This window comes from Mustelus asterias, chromosome 9 (genome assembly GCF_964213995.1).
Source record: "Mustelus asterias chromosome 9, sMusAst1.hap1.1, whole genome shotgun sequence".
In the NCBI taxonomy this organism is placed as follows: domain Eukaryota; kingdom Metazoa; phylum Chordata; class Chondrichthyes; order Carcharhiniformes; family Triakidae; genus Mustelus; species Mustelus asterias.
Window position 1 is genome coordinate 91,157,289 of NC_135809.1, and position 16,331 is coordinate 91,173,619.

The window sequence follows — 16,331 nt, forward strand, 5'->3', positions numbered from 1 at the left end:
ATCTTTGAAGGTGACGTCACAGGTGGAGAAGGTGGTGAAGAAGGCATATGGCATGCTTGCCTTTATAGGACGGGGCATAGAGTATAAAAGTTGGGGTCTGATGTTGCAGATGTATAGAACGTTGGTTCGGCCGCATTTGGAATACTGCGTCCAGTTCTGGTCGCCACACTACCAGAAGGACGTGGAGGCTTTGGAGAGAGTACAGAGGAGGTTTACCAGGATGTTGCCTGGTATGGAGGGGCTTGGTTATGAGGAGAGATTGGGGAAACTGGGGTTGTTCTCCTTGGAAAGACGGAGGATGAGGGGAGACTTAATAGAGGTGTATAAAATTATGAAAGGCATAGATAGGGTGAACGGTGGGAAGCTTTTCCCCGGGTCGGTGGTGACGTTCACGAGGGGTCATAGGTTCAAGGTGAAGGGGGGGAGGTTTAACACAGATATCAGAAGGACATATTTCACACAGAGGGTCGTGGGGGCCTGGAATGTGTTGCCGGGCAAGGTGGTGGAGGCGGACACACTGGGAACGTTTAAGACTTATCTAGACAGCTATATGAACGGAGTGGGAATGGAGGGATACAAAAGAGTGGTCTAGTTTGGACCAGGGAGCGGCGTGGGCTAATTGTTCCTTGTTTCTCGTGGAAGTGGAAATGACTAGGGTTGGGAAGCATTTTCCGATCAGGGCCATTGTGATCTCCTGGACTCGTTTCGATCGCCTCAGGGGGTCGGAGAGGAATTTCCCAGATTTTTTTTTTCCCCATATTGGCCCTGGGGTTTTTCACTCTGGGTTTTCGCCTCTCCCTGGAGATCACATGGTCTGGAATGGGGGGGTGGGGGTGAGTTAATAGGTTGTAATGAACAAAGCATCGTAGCTGTGGGGGACAGCTCGGTGGATAGGATATTGGTATGTAGATAGGCTGGAAAATTGGGCGGGGATCCTGGATTCAGGATTCAATCCTGGACCGGGGAGCGGCGCGGGCTTGGAGGGCCGAAGGGCCTGTTCCTGTGCTGTATTGTTCTTTGTTCTTTGAAGTGGTGATGCTGCTGATCTTATGGGGAGCATCTCATTCATATTTTGTAGTTCCCCTTTGGCTGCTTCTCAAATGGATAGTCTGGCCAGTGGGTAGGAGAGAGAGAACACCAGTAGCAGAAGGCCATAACTGGGGACTTAGCAGTCACATTGGCACTGGGGTAAGGGGTGAGGAGAGGGAGTTTGGCAATTTGGAGGCAGAGAAAGATTGAAATTGGGATTTGGTAATCTGGGGTGTGGGTGTAGGTGACAAGATCGGCAATCTAAAGGGAGGAATAGGTTGGGAATTTGCAGAAAAGGAGGACGACAATTGTGTGTGTGTGTGGGGGGGGGGCGGGCAGAAGGTAAGCACAGCAATTGGAGCAGAAGAGATTGGCAATCTTGGGATAAAAGATAGGAAATTGGGATGAGGGAAAAGGTCACTATCAGAGGGAGTGGAGGCTGGGAAAGGGGGAGGAGGAGGTCAGCAAACGGTAGGGAGAAGGTCGGCAATCAGGACAGTGGAAGAGGTCACCAATAAGTGACAGTAATCAAAAGGGGGAGCGACTTTCATTCGGGAGGACAGGGGGTCAAGCTAGAAATCAAGGTTAGGGATTGTGGAGACTGGCAAAGGCCAAAAGCTTCCTTGAAAACTTGCAGGAAATATATTGTCTCCATCTGAAGGTGCTGAAACAACAACTTATCTTGCATAGCTGCCAGTATCTGTTTCACTGATGAATTCCCATGCAACAGCAGTAACTTAAAATTAGTGTCCCAAAGGCATTCATGAAGGTGGATTTAAATATTTAATGATGGTCCCACCTTACCTCAGGAGGACACTTGGCTGCTCCATAATCTTCTGTAAAATGATTGCCACCAGGTGCGAGGCAGGTTAGGATGCGTTCCACATATCTCACCTTTTAACTTCTCCCTATGACCCTCTCTCGCAGATTTTGGTGGTGGAGGTTAATATCATGGTCTCTGTGTCTAGTATTAATATTACTGTAACATTGCTGTGAAGTTAATGAAATAAATTCTAGAGTTGGGATTTTTCACTTTTCAGTTTCCCAGCCCATGATATTCCTGTTCTTGGAAAAAATAGAAGGAACATTGCAGATGGAATATCAAAGTGAAAAATGCCAAGCCACAGATCAAGTAAAGGTTAGTAAAGCCAAGCATTTTCTTGCAAGTAGAGTTTAGTTATGTATCTGAGACTGTACCATATTGTAGAGTTCCACTTGACTGGCACTATAGGCATCTGGAAAACGACCTCCCTTTGACGCTGAAACACAATTAAAGAAAAAAACAAATTTAAAGTCCCTTAGGACTGCATGCTTTTCCATGGAAATGCATAGTTACCAGAACACCTGGACCAGCCAAAACTATTATGGTTCTGTAGAGACAATACCAGGTGTTATGCCAGTCAATGGATAGGCATAACTTAGATTACAACCACTGAGTCAGTTTTCCTTACCAAGTTTTCGACTTTGTGAATGTCGATAGCACGGACCACCGTTGCATTCTTCTAACTGTTTTACGCTTGCACCAACAATCAGTACTTTATTTATATTAGCTAATCCCACAACCTAAAACATTTGCACAAAATAAATACATGTTAGGCAATGGTAAGGAAGACCTCTTCAGATAAATTTAAACTTAAATGCACAGATCTTGAATAAGGAGAAAAAATGTTTTGTGCTTGCACTTCAATTCAACTCCAGATTTTCTTTGTGATATTACACAGTGAAATAGTGATTCAAGATAATTGAAGTGGGGAAAAGGACACATTTAGTGATGATGACTGGATCATATAGTTGTGTACCTATGGACAGTCGTATTAGTTGAATGGGTTACCCAGGTTGCTTGAATGTATATGTTCACTAGGTTCTCCTGGTTTCAATCAAGTTTCTGCAACAATATCCTCTTGGTCATTGGTTGGGATTTTATTGGGAAGTCCCAGTGACAGGACATAAAGTGAGTAGTGTTGTTGCACAGGTGAAGAGTTGAAGTGAGAATATGATAGGGTTACCAACTGTGATTTAGCATATTTCTGGAACTTTCATCACAAAACTTGCCCCCATACTCCAGATGTTTTAAAACACACATTGTCCTCCCATCACTCTTTTTCTCTCACAGGTTATGAACAAAAAAAAAGTAGCCAGCTGCACAGCCTTTGGGACAGTATTTCACCTCGGAGGAGGAGGAGAAGACTGCAGAGGATGCAGTGTCACATCATTCGCCACACCCTCCACCAATGCAGATACTCTCACGTTGGTTTGCTGTCATATGCAAGTACTAATGTGGTCATAATCTAGTTAATACAAACAGATACACCCAAGTAGCTGAAAGAGGCAGTCACAGTTAAAGCCACTCGTACTCAGAGAGCTGTGTCTCCCTCAAGGCAATACTCAGTTTCAGGCTGATAATGTGCCTCTGGAATTATCAACAAAGCAACTAGTGGTGATGAAGGAGCATGAGGTGTATGAACATCTGGTGGGGTTTTCAGTGGCTATGTACACCCATGTGAGAACATGGAGGAATGCATCCAGGCATGTCTCTGGTATCTTTCACCCTCCACTGAGAGAGGTGACCTTTCTGAAGAGCCACATCTAACAAACTACTCAGTCGATGCAGAAGATGCACATGGACCTCATGTCATCACCTCCTCCTTAAGCTTGTGGAGTATTGGCTGGGTGAGAGGGGCTGAAATGCATAGAGTCATCGCCAGGTCCTTGAACACCTAAGGTGATAAGGGAGGTATTTGTGGGTTCTGAAAGGCTAGAGAATGACATATCTGGGGCTTCTCTGAGGGTGCTTGACATGTGGATGGCGGATCCTCTTTCCTTCAGACATTGACACCAATGCCTCTGGAAGCCACTGTGACAGAGGTGGCAGGTGGCTCCCACTATGCCTGGGGCCTTGTGGTGTCAGACAGCTGCCCCCCAATACGCCTGCAGCCTTGAGGTCTCAGGCAGCCAGAGGATGCAAGCCAGTGAGCAGAAAAGTCAGCAGCTGCCTCCACCCTCAGCTGTGTAGAGGAAGAACCGCATTAGATCATCCGCAAGGGTGGGAGAAGATCCACCTATCTGCATTTTACTGGGATTATTTAATGAATTCTGATATGCTGCACCACAAAAAATGTTTTATTTAAACATGACCAGGCCATTAATAGATCAATGACGCTCGAGTGATAGGTCAATGCAATTTCTACGCCATTGCTTCATGTGATGACTGGTCTCGGGAGATGGTAAGGGCATTCAATGAAAGGGTAAAAGGGCTACAAAGGATATTAGTTCATTTGATTGAATGAGTGGTGTAAGAAGGCATTATAAAGCACTTATACCTGTAACATTATTAAACATAAAAATGTTTAAAACATGCATTTTGCACAAATACAATATTACTTTTACCAACTATCTGAAAGTGGCTTCCATACCTGGTGTGTAGTTTTTGAAATATAACAGGGAGCATCATATTGTTTCTGTGACTGTACATCCTCAGCACTTCCATAAACAAGAAATGCATCTTCTACTGTCCCATCATAAAGATCAAATCTGCTGTTTTTTTCTATATCCACTACGTAAGAACGAGCCAGATAAGCACAGATGCTATTGTAGGACCAACCCTAGAATAAAATTAGTCATTGGATTTAGGAAGAAATAGATTGAACTGTTTTCATTACTCCTCAAATTACAACATTCTTTATTTAAAGAATAGCCATCAGTGAATAATTCAAGCTGTCTATGGGCAAATGTGCAACAGAAATATTGAAGCATAGAAAAAAATACACACAGAAGAAGAGCATTTAGTCCATCGTCTCCATGCCAAACGAAGAGTCTAACCCAACCTTTCACTTGTTGGCTCATTGTGCCCTGTACATTACATTGTGTTTTTTAAAATGCAATGAGGGTTTCTTCCTTTAAAACCCTTTCAGATAATGAGTACCAGACTTCACCAGCTTCTCAGTTTAAAAAAATCATGCTCAATTCCGCTCAAAGTTTTTTGATAATTCTGATATTAGGACGCCACACATATTTTTTGCTTATACAATACAGAAGTTTCGACAGATTAGATACAGAAAAACTATTTCCTCTTGATGGGGGATCCAGAATGAAGGGCCAGTATCTTAAAATTAACACTAGGCTACTTAAGAGGGAAATTAGGCAGCATCTTTTTTACATAAAGGGTAGTAGATATCTAGAGTTCTCTCCCCATCTGTGATAGCAAAGTAATTCTAAAATAGAAATTAACAAAAACTAAAGGGAGAAAAACCCGCAAAAAAAAGTAGTAAAAGAATGGAACAGGAGGCAGTTACTTATATCAGTTTCAGCAGTATAATGCCAATGTAGCTTCGGTGTCAAAGAGAAATACAATTTCTCTACCAGAATGGGCAAGGTAGGATCCGGTACTGTTGGCTCATATTTATATGGACTATTGCTATCATGAGCTTTTCCTTTCGAGCCATATATTCCTTCACTTTCTTACGGATGGCTATGATGCTTGCCCTGCACGATGTCTCTCAGCACAAGGATGTCCCAGACAACCTGCTGCAAAATCATTCCATGACCCAGTGTTGCATAATCAATGCGTGCTTTCGTTCCTGCACAAGATCAGAACAGGAAAGAGAGCAGGTATCCGCAACTGCAGGGGGAACACCAACATGTTATTATCTGACCTCAAAATAAAGGACGGAGGCTGCAGAAAATGAGGAAATAGGCAGCTTGGCTCCACTTTGTATAAACAATGTCTATACTTCCTTTATACTCCACTTGATTTATTAAGACATGCACTCACACATTTGTGTACATCAGCTACTCCATGCAAGCTGGTTGGCAAAGGTTACAATGCATTCTTAGTCGGCGCCTTTTTTCTAGCTGCATTTATGCAGGTGTTCTAGGGTACTCAGATCAGGACACATTCAAATCTCACCTGGTATGACTTCACTCAACTGCACACTGGCAAGCACCAGCACTAGATTTATCCATCCTGGGAAACTAATACAGCCATTTTGAGGGTAACACAATGGGTTAATCTCTGAGCACATGAGCAGGAGCTTGTGGAGCTGGTCCAGGACAGCATAGTAGCACAGTGGTTAGCACTTCTGCCTCACAGTGCAAGGACTCGGGTTCAATTTCTGCCTTGGATGAATGTGTGGAGTTTACACGTTCTCCTCATGTCTGTGTGGGTCTCCTCCTGATGCTCTGGTTTCCTCCACAGTCCAAAGATGCATAGGTTAGGTGGATTGGCCATGGTAAATGCGTGGTATTACGGGGATAGAGCAGAGGGGAGGGCCTTGGTGGGATGCTCTTTCAAAACATTGGTGTAGACTTGATGAGCCAAATGGCCTCATTCTGCACTGTGGGGATCCTAGGAGGACAAGAAAAGCCCTGATCAGAAGGTGTGACTGCTTTTATCTGCAGCTGAGTGGGGAAGTGATCCTGATCTCTAAAACCCAGCTCTTAAAAGAACAATACTTACTAAGTATTACTTAAGTTGTGTAGATGTCTAATTTCACGACCTATGTTTTAGGAATAAAACTTCTAGTTTGGATTTAAGTTAATTAGCTGAGTTCTTTTTCTGGGACACCCCAGGTGTGCCACATTACTATGGGGCCAGGTTGCAGGGCACTACCCTTTTGTTTGGGTTTACCTATGTGACTTTTCACAGAAAAGGACAGTTTACCTCTGAAGCCACAATGGCTTGGATACAGGCAGAGAGAGAATGCTAACCATGAGTGTAGCTGAAGCCTGGGAGCAGCTTTGAGAAGCAGAGAGAAAAAATTTGCCATAAGTTGTAAGCAACAGTGTAGTGAGCTCTATGTTGAGATGGGGTGTCCAGAATCATGGGGCGGCACGGTAGCACAGTGGTTAGCACTGCTGCTTCACAGCTCCAGGGTCCCGGGTTCGATTCCCGGCTCGGGTCACTGTCTGTGTGGAGTTTGCACATTCTCCTCGTGTCTGCGTGGGTTTCCTCCGGGTGCTCCAGTTTCCTCCCACAGTCCAAAGATGTGCGGGTTAGGTTGATTGGCCAGGTTAAAAATTGCCCCTTAGAGTCCTGAGATGTGTAGGTTAGAGGGATTAGCAAGTAAATAAGTGGGGGTAGGGCCTGGGTGGGATTGTGGTCGGTGCAGACTCGATGGGCCGAATGGCCTCCTTCCGCACTGTAGGGTTTCTATGATTTCTATGAGACACTTAAGGAGAGTGAGAGTCTCGCCGAGCTGAATGTTAGTGGAAGGACTGCAAGTAATCTCGTGTACTGGAGAAGAGCAGGAACACTGAAGAGAATCAAAGTGAATCCATGAGAGTTGTATCACTCCTTGGTTTGATCCCAGAAGAAGTGAAGGAAATCTTATGATGCTGTAATGACTAAGGGAACTCTTGCTTGGAATGAAAACAGAGTGGGGAGTGGTGTGCTGAGATTTTCAGATTGAAAATAGAAGTGTTTATGAAATATATAGTGCTATGTTTATAGTTTTGCTTTGCTTAACTCTTGTTTAGAAGTCTCTGTTTAACTTACTGCTGTTTCACTTTATATCCTTAATTAAGTAGTGTCAATATATTCACTTAATGCTGATAGTTTCACTTTAACATTGTTTGTCACAGGCTTTTTCTGTGGCCTGTCTGCTCACATGATATTCCCAACAGCTCTTCCACTCTTTCCCTCAGACCATCTTCTTTCTTTTTCTGTCCCTGGCCTTTCTGACTCCTGCCCTTGCCTCCAGGCTTCTTCTTATCTTAAACCTTGGGGTCTTCAGCAGCTTCAGGCTTGTGGATTCCCTGCTGGTTTCGATTCTGGCTTCATTCCTGACTCATGTTCTGAACTCCACTTAGGTCCTGAGTTCCAACTAATGGTAGAGTTGGTTGTTGTAGGTAGTTCTGGGGTTTCACCTGCTAGCCGCATGACACAACTTCTGCCAATTGATGGAGTCTGGTCAGTCTAAAAGTACCGTGTCCTGAGTACTGTAATTGTTTAAAACAATTTAACTCCACTGAATATTGCATTTCTTTAATATTTAGTGATGTATTTTATTTTGCACGTTATTTCAAATAGGAATGCACAGTGCTGCACATATATGATATTGTATTTCAACTTGTACATCAGTTTTTCTGACAGAGAAATATCCAAAAATATCTACCTCTGGCTGTAGCATTAATTCCTATGGGACCCTTTGATTTACTTAAAGTCAATTCACTTAAAGTTGTGATTTTAGGAACCACAACTGCAAGTGAGGATTTACTGGACAGTAATAGTTTTTAGTTACTTAGTAGTTTAGAACTTGAGCATTGTTGAAGAAAGAGACATGGGGCGGAATTCTTCCAAAAAATTTCTAAGTGTTGAATTCATGGGAAAACTGGAGTAATTCACGTAATGTCATAATTGTACATGGAAAGCTCGATTCTCCACCTCAATATTTTATAATTTTTGATCTTGCCCCGCTGCGTGTTGTTAAACATGAATGCAACTGACCGTTGGTCCGTGAGTAGGGTGAATCGTTTACCAGCTAAGTAGTGGCGCCAGTGCCGTACAGCTTCCACTATGGCTTGGACCTCCTTCTCGACAGAGGAGCATCGAATTTCAGGGCCTTGGAGGGTTCGTGAGAAGAAGGCCATGGGTCTGCCCGCCTGGTTAAGGGTGGCGGGTATGGCGAAGTCAGACGCATCGCTCTCCACCTGGAACGGGATGGATTTGTCTACAGTGTGCATCGTGGCCTTCGCAATGTCTGCTTCGATGCGGTCGAAGGCCAGGCGGGCCTCTGTTGTCAGGGGAAAAGAGGTGGATTTGATGAGTGGACGGGCGTTATCCGCATAATTGGGGACCCACTGGGTGTAATACGAGAAGAAGCCCAGGCATCTCCTCAGTGCTTTGAGGCTGGTGGGGAGGGGAAGTTCCCGGAGGGGACGCATGCGGTCGGGATCGGGACCGATGACCCTGTTTTCCACAACACAACCAAGGATGGCGAGGCGGCGTGTGCGGAATACGCACTTCTTCTTATTATAGGTCAGATTTAGGAGTGTGGCGGTGTGGAGGAATTTGTGGAGGTTGGCGTCGTGGTCCTGCTGATCATGGCCGCAGATGGTGACGTTATCCAGGCATGGGAAGGTGGCCCGCAGCCCGTTCTGGTCTACCATTCGGTCCATCTCACGCTGGAAAACCGAGACCCCGTTGTTTCGAACGCCTAAGCGGCGAATTCAAAGGCCCCCTCCCCTCTTCTGACCGCAACATATACTTTCTCAATGTCATTGACGAATATTCACGTTTCCCCTTCGCTATTCCCTGCCCGGATATGACCTCGACCACGGTCGTCAGGCCCTGCATAGCCTCTTCACTGTGTTCGGTTTCCCTAGCTATATCCATAGCGACCGGGGATCCTCCTTTATGAGTGATGAGCTGTGACAGTACCTGCTCTCCAAAGGCATAGCCTCGAGTAGGACCACCAGCTACAACCCCAGGGGGAACTGACAGGTAGAGAGGGAGAACGCGACAGTCTGGAAGGCCATTTTACTAGCTCTGAGGTCTAAAGGTCTTCCAGTCACCCGCTGGCAAGAGGTCCTCCCTGATGCACTACACTCGATTAGATCACTCCTTTGCACAGCTACCAATGCTACCCCTCACGAAAGAATGTTTGTTCTACTGGCCTTTTAAAAATTCGATCGCATCCTGGTAAGTTTCAGCATCTCTAATCATCGAGATTGCTTGATCGCTTACCCGGGCGTGGAGCACGTGTAGCTTGTCGGTTTCGGTCCGGACGACGGAGGCGGAGGCGGTGAGGAAAGTTTCGAAACATCGCAGCCAGTGATCGAAGCTGTTAGAGGCTCCTACAGCTTGAGGATCCAATTCTAGTCTATCGGGTTTTAGTATCTGCTCCATCCCAAAACTTTTTGCAAATATAATTGATACACTATCAATCAAGCAAAGACTAGTTTGTATGCAAGAACAAATAGGCTTTTATTCGCAAAAGACTTGGAGCACACCCATGCTGATGAACTGGTCCAGAGACTGAGGCAGGGGGTTGGGAGCAGTCACCTTTATACCTGGACCAGGGGGGGAGGAGTCTCAGGCAGGGCTGGCAGGGGCATGCCACACACACACACACACAGGCAATAAGCTTAACAGTGGTTTACCACACCTATCTATCTCTGTCTTAAAGACACTCAATGACCTGGCCTCCATAGCCTCTTGCAGCAAAGAGTTCCACAGATTCACTACTCTCTGGCTGAAGAAATTCCTCTTCATCTCTGTTTTAAAGGATCGTCCCTTTAGCCTGAGGTTATGCCCTCTGGTTCTAGTTTTTCCAACCAGTGGAAACATCCTCTCCACATCCACTCTATCTAGGCCTTGCAGTATTCCTGTAAGACATGCTGGTTAGGTGCATTGACCCGAACAGGCGCCAGACTGTGTCGACTGGGGGAATTTCACAGTAATTTCACTGCACTGTTAATGTAAGTCTTACTTGTGACTAATAAACTTTAAAAAGAATGAGAGGATTTTTTCAGCTCTTGTAAGAATAAATTCACTGATCCTGTGCTCTGTGTGGACAGTCATACATATATGAAATAGGGGTTGGAAAATTAATGCGAGTGTCATTGCCCCAACTCTGGTTCACATTCCCTTCAAGGGAGTTCCTTGCTTGAGTGCAGGATCAGAATATAATTAATTACCTGATATGTTATGTCTTCCATCATGATAGTAATTGCAATACGAATTCCTAGTGCGAGCCAGATTTTATATTCAAGAGAAGGAAATTCGGAGAAGACATCAAAAGCTTCAAAGAGGTCATCAATTGAGATGTAACAAGTCTGAAAAGGAATAAAAATGATCAAAGAAAATTATCTATTATGTTTTCTGAAAACCATGTGTAGAGTTATAATGAAAGTAATGGTATATAATCTTGACTGTCAACTTCACTATTGTTTTTTTTCAACTTTCTTGTGGGATAATAAATCAGAGGATGAGAGCTCCCCATCATACTTTCAGTTAAAAGATTCTTACCTCAAACTTAGGCTAAGTAAAATATTCTTTAAGTTATTTTTAAAAAGCTAGAACTCTTACCTTTCCTTATGTAGCTTTAAACTGGAGAAAACTTACCCACTACCTACCAATCAGCTCTCACCCTTGTAGCCTCTACTCCTGCAGCAGGGCAAGACTACTTTCTGAAAATATTAGAAAGCAAAAATGCTAAACAGCATCTCTTCGCTTCCGCACCAAATTCCCACTTTGTTCCAAATTCCCAAATGCACTCACTCACTGTGTCTCATTGAGGATGTGCTCTCTCTCCCAGCTGCTCAAGCGTGAATCTTACTGAATAATTTTCAGAATTAAATTTGATAGATTAAAGTTCTCTTTTTCTGTTATTTTGACTTATATTCTCATCAATTTTATATTCAAACAGGCAACATGGGTTGTAGTCTGTGATGTAGTTGTGTGGTCCCATAAATATTAGCCAAGTCATTGGGTTTACTTTCACATTTGCAAAGCAGGACTGCCATAGTCCCATAGATGCGCAAAAAGGTGGCGTGATGATGTTGGGTCTGAACCCAACATTATCATGCTGGTCTGCCGTAATATGGTAGGCGAGTGGGTGCCAAAATCGGCAGCCCACCCACCATTTTTACAAATCTCATTAACAAGTGGTTAAGCTTGTTTGAAAGTTAACTGACTGCAATAAAACGATATCCACGCCATAATGTGGTGGATGCATGGGAAACATGAGTGGTGGGAGGCAGTTTTTTTTTCAGGCACTGTTGAAAAAACACAGTGGCATGGTGCTTAGCACTGCTGCCTCACAGTGTCAAGGACCAGGTTCAATTTCAGCCTCGGGTCAGTGTCTGTGTGGAGTTTACACATTCTCCCCATGTCTGCGTGGGTTTCGTCCGGGTGCTCCAAGTTCCTCCCACAGTCGAAAGATGTGTGGGTTAGGTTGATTGGCCATGCTAAATTAAGCCTAGCGTCAGGGGGATGGGTGGGATTGTGGTCAGTGCAGACTCAATGGGCCAAATGGCCTCATTCTGCACTGTAGGGATTCTATGATTCCATGAAAAGGTGGATATGAAGGCTGCAGTTGGAGTACGCCTTATTTCAGCAGAAGAGTCTGCTGCTGAAGCTGTAATAATTAGCCAGTGATGCAAATTTAAATTTTCATTACATTTACATCAGGGCATTTCCTCAGGGAAGGGGGCAAAAAGGAAATGTTCTCATCAACCTTGTGCACTGCACAATATGTGCTGTAAATCGGTGTCTGATATGGAAATTCTCCATTCTGTTGGAGACACCTCCTCCAATGAGGAAAAGAGGGGAGGGAGAAGAGGAGACAGCTGGCCAGAAGCAGATGCGCCATGAGTTGCAGGAAGGTGAGCAGCCTGCTGCAGAGGGAAGGGCAACAGAGGGGAGGCAGCAACAGCAGGTGCACAGTACTAGCCTGCCAACCGAGTGTACAGGGTCAGGATGTCTTACTTACAGATGTCGTTGAGTTATTGTGCCTCTGAAGACTTTGCCTATCAAGGGAGACAGTCACATCCCTCTGTAATGTCCATTCCAGTGAGATAGCCTTGAATTTGTGTAGGTGGCCACCCAATGCCTGTGGCCTTAAAATAGCTGTGTCATTAAACTTCTTTGCCTCCAGGTCAATCTGAGTAGCATGTGGATACACTTAGTGGGATCACCCAACATGCAGCCTATCAATGCATCATGAATGCTATGTCCAGACATGCCTGTAATTATATATATTTTACATGTGACAGTGCAAGTCAAGCAGAAAGAGCCAGAGGCTTTGCAGCTATGGCTGGATTGAGATGGGTGCAGTAAGTTTTCAACTTAAAGTTGTGGTTGCGTTCCTGAAAATAACGACTTTAAGTGAAATGATTTTAGGTGAATCAGAGGTTCCCTTAAGAATTTATGTTAAAGCCAGGATTAGGCTCTTTCGGACATTTCTTGACTTGAAAAAACATTGTACAGTTTAAATACTGTAATGTGTAAGTGCAGCACTGTGCATTCCAAGCTGAAATAACTTGTAAAGTAAATTATACCACCAATTATAAAATTAAATACAATAAACAATACTCTTAAATAATTTAAAGAATACAATACTCACCTCAGTACAGTACTTTTAGATTGACTAGGCTCCATCTAGTGGCTGAAATTGGTCACTGTAGATAGCAGATGAAGTCTGTGGGCTATCTGCACCGACAAAATTCTGTCACTTGATGGAGTCCAGAACTTCAGTCAAGTTTAGAAGCAAAAGCAGAGCAAAGCCAAAAGTTTGGAGCCACTGATGAACAGACCCTGAGGACTAAGGTGAGAACAGAGGCCATGAATTGGCAAGGGCAGGGGTTGGCAAGGGCGGGAATCAGCAAGGGCAGGAGTCTTAGAATCCCTACAGTGCAGAAGGAGGTCATTCGGCTCGTCAAGTCTGCACTGACCACAATCCCACCCAGGCTCTATTCCTGTAACCCCACGTATTTACTTTGCTAATCCCCCTGACACTAAGGGACAATTTAGCATGGTCAATCCACCTAACCTGCACATTTTTGGAGTGTGGGAGGAAACCGGAGCACCCGGAGGAAACCCAGGCAGACACAGGGAGAATGTGCAAACTCCACATAGACAGTGACCCGAGGCTGGAATTGAATCAGGGTCCCTGCTGTGAAGCAGCAATGCTAACCACTGTGCCACTGTGCTGCCGGAGTCATAAGGCCAGGAGGCGGCAAGGCTGGGAATGGGAGAAAGAGGAACTGAAAGAGAGTGTGGAAGCACTGCAGGAAAAGTCATGTGCACATACAGATCATAGGAAAGGAAACCTGTGGAAAATAATATTAAAATAAAATTGGCAATATTAAACATATATATTGACACTGTTTACAACATTAAAATGAAACAATGTCGACTTTAGCAGAGACTTCTATACAAGGGGTAACTGATTGTAGCCATAAAAGCATCAACAAGCCAGGGGTATTCATTATAGAAAAGGATACCACTCAATCAAATTTTGCATGACAAAAATCAAAGAACAATGCACAGTGTGTACCTTACACAGGATGTAGCCACAATACATACATCCTTTCACATTCCCAGGTATCAATGATTTATTATGACCTGAAAGCTTTGGATGACTGGCTGCTCAGCAATAAAGGATACCCTTTGAAAAGATGGCTGATGACTTCTGTAAGGAATTCATAGACAGAGCCTAAGTATAGGTGTAATGAAAGCCTGGAATCGACCAGAGCCAAGATCCCAAATCTCAATTCCAAGATGTGATTCAGATGTCTGGACAGATCAGGTTCGTTCTCCAATATGTATCCGCAAGAGTAGCAGTTAGGTTTGTTGTTTGCTGTGTGTTGCACAACCTGGCCGTCCAGAGGGGGGATGTCCTGCCAGAGGAGGAATTGATGGAGACAACCCAGTTTTCTGATGCCAAGTCTGATGAAGCGGTGGGTGAGCTGCACCCAGATAGCTGTGCAAGCTGGACTGCTGGAGGGTCTGGGTGCCTGAGAGACAAGAGATGTTCTGATACTTAGGAGATTCCAGTAGCATCTCTCTGGCCCTAGACACCCTCTCCTATTACCTCCCTGTCATGAACATCAAGGCCACCCAAGAATCACTGAATAATGTTGAGTAGAAGGACCCACATGATCTCGAACTCCCACAACAGCAATTAAGAGATACAATTCACATCCATCACATCACACAGAGATAATGAATGAATGCAGGTGCCTGCTGAAAATCTGGTAAGGGAGGAAGTCCCGGAGAGAATAATGACATGTATTAAAATGAGCTTTCTGCAGTCCTGCGGTGTCTTTCATTCATGCCACTCCACTAGCGAGGGGCCGGCAAGACTGGAATTCGGAAACTCGCCGGCTCAAATCGCGCTCTCTGGATTTTGAACATGCCCAATCATTCTCGCAGAGGGTAAATGTTCAAAATCGCCCCCAAAGTAATCATTTAGTTTTTCTGCAGATTGAAGTTACCGATGATTACAGTATTGCCCATGCTACATGCTTCTCTCATCTCCTGATTAATACTATACCCCACTTTATTATTATTATTTGGTAGCCTATAAACAACTCCAACCAATGTTTGCTGCTCTTTGCTGTTTCTAAGCTCCATCCAAACAAATTCCACACATCTTTCTTCCAATCTGAGATCCTCCCTTACTACTGCACTGATCTCATCCTTTATCATCAGTGTAATTCTACCTCCTTTCCTTCCTTGTCTGTCCTTTCTAAATTTATTATAATCTCATAAAGATGGATGCCAATCAAGAAATGCAAACAATCCACTTCAGTTCATCCAAACCCCTGCTGAACTAATGTATTTGAGTCTTGGAGCACAGCCAAGCATTCATAATGAACAAAGGTGCAGAACAAGATGTCAAGCTGTCTATTCTGCTGATAAAGTTCCAATTTGTGTTAATCTGTCCTTGAAAAGTTGATTGTGAACTGCTTTCTCGAATAACCACAGTCCATTTGATGTAGTTATACCCAGAGATCTGTTCGGAAGGGAGTTCTATGCTTTTTAAAAAATCAGTGAAGGAACAGCAATGTAGTTCTAAGTTAGGATGGTGCTTGCTGTGGAACTTACCTATGATGCTTTCATCCTGGGTGGTAGAAATCACACTGGTTTAGAAGTTGCTGTCAAAGCAGTCACTGTATGCCAGTGATGGAGGAGTGAATTTTGTTTGTGGTAGTGGATATTAATTTTATTAACTGAAGTACACACAGTTGGAGAGCATTGAATGTGTGATTACTTAAGCGTATGAAAAGGACATTTAATGACAGAAGAGTTGAGTGGAGTCTAACTTAAAATTTTCAGTTGTGGATAAATCTATCCCAAGTAAATACTAGCTTTGCATTCTTCCTTCACCAACTGGCTTTCCAGAATCTAACAGTAGATGGTATGTGGAGCAAGCAGAGTGGACAGTGTTGAATTTCTTGAGTAACGTCGGCACTGTACTCACCCAGGTAAGTGGACAGTATTCCATCACACTCCTGGCATGCCATGTAGATAATGGACAGGTTTTGAGGAGTCAGGATGTGAGTTACTTGCTGCAGAATTTCCAGCCCCTGACCTGCTCTTGTAGCCACAGTATTTGTATGCAAGAATAAGGAAGGCTTTCTGCAATTGTATAGAGCTTTGGTAAGATCACATCTGGAGTACAGTTTTGTGTCCATACCTAAAAAAGGATTACTTGTTGTGATGGTAGGACAGTGAAGATTCATTATATTGGTTCTTGTGATCAAAGGTTTGTTCTGTGATGAAAGATTAAGTAAATTAGACCTATACTCTCTGGAGTTTAGAAGGAAGCAAACTGATTTCACTGAAACGTACAAGA